The 1,149-nt window shown below is 47.4% G+C and overlaps 1 non-coding gene across 1 annotated transcript; it reads right to left on the bottom strand.

Moving 5' to 3' along the window:
- Nucleotides 1–782: 782 nt before the first annotated feature.
- Nucleotides 783–875, bottom strand: TRNAY-GUA (transfer RNA tyrosine (anticodon GUA)). Its single transcript has 2 exons — nucleotides 839–875; nucleotides 783–818 (listed from the first exon to the last, which is right to left on the bottom strand). It is a non-coding gene; the product is annotated as a tRNA-Tyr (tRNA).
- Nucleotides 876–1,149: the final 274 nt, after the last annotated feature.

Here is a 1,149-nt window from a genome sequence, read left to right as displayed (position 1 = left end):
GAAGGAGGAGCCCGACAGGGCTTATAACGGCGCCGCAGAGTGCAGGACGGCGCTCTGGACCAAGTAAAGGTTCAACCACCACGTTCGTAGTTTGTGAAGGCTCTGAACCAACTAAAGGTTCAACCACCACGTTCGTAGTGTGTGAAGGCTCTGGACCAAGTAAAGGTTCAACCACCACGTTCGTAGTTTGTGAAGGCTCTGAACCAACTAAAGGTTTAACCACCACGCTCGTGGTTTGTGAACTCTTAACCTCATGCTGTAAATATTTGTAAATAGTGCCATAAACCTTGTTTGTTTTTCGTATCCTCATCTTGTAAGCGGTCGTTTCCTCAACCCAAAGCTACACCACGCTACCACAGCACCCCGAGTCGCAACAACTGGTGGCAGCGGTGGGATCGCAACAGTACAGTTTCTTCCGCTCCTCTGTAGAATGTGGGAAGAACGTGTTTACCCCCCCCCCTTCTTTCTTAATAGTAGCGCAAGCAAACAATATACAAATCCAATCTTTTTTACATTACGCCAACTTCAAATTTTCGCGTTCTTATAAAAACCATTACGAACGATTACGGAACATTTCTTTTTGTTGCGGAACAAAAAGATGACGGAACTTTTCGCAAAGGAACGGCACTAAAACCAAAACAAAAAACATTTATTTCTGGTACCCACTTCAACACTTCAATACCACGATTACAAATTAGTTACTATTTGTTTTTTCGTGTTTGGGGAAAGAGACAACGCTACACAATACATAAAACTTGGGTTAGCTTTAAAAAAAAGTTATGTCCGTCGAGCCGGATTCGAACCAGCGACCTATGGATATCAGCACTGACCGAGACATCTACAGTCCACCGCTCTACCAACTGAGCTATCGACGGCACGGGCTAGCGTCATTCCAGGAACGCTTTTCACGCGGTTCCGCAAGCGGTTACACGAAAGTGGGGCGGTCCACTTTCGGCGAACAGGTTCCGTTACACGCCCTCGCGCTGCCTTGATACGCCACTGTAAACTCTCTCTCTCCTCCTCCTCCTCCTCCTCCTCCTCCTCCTCCTCCTCCTCTTTTTTTTTCCTGTTAGGGGGCAAAGCAACTTATGGCCAAGGCTTGTGTCCGTCCACGTACACAGTGGGGATTGTCAAGGAGATATCCGTGGC

This window comes from Rhipicephalus microplus, chromosome 4 (genome assembly GCF_043290135.1).
Source record: "Rhipicephalus microplus isolate Deutch F79 chromosome 4, USDA_Rmic, whole genome shotgun sequence".
In the NCBI taxonomy this organism is placed as follows: domain Eukaryota; kingdom Metazoa; phylum Arthropoda; class Arachnida; order Ixodida; family Ixodidae; genus Rhipicephalus; species Rhipicephalus microplus.
Note: the sequence above shows the minus strand (reverse complement) of the source record. Positions and strands in the feature narration are given on the sequence as shown.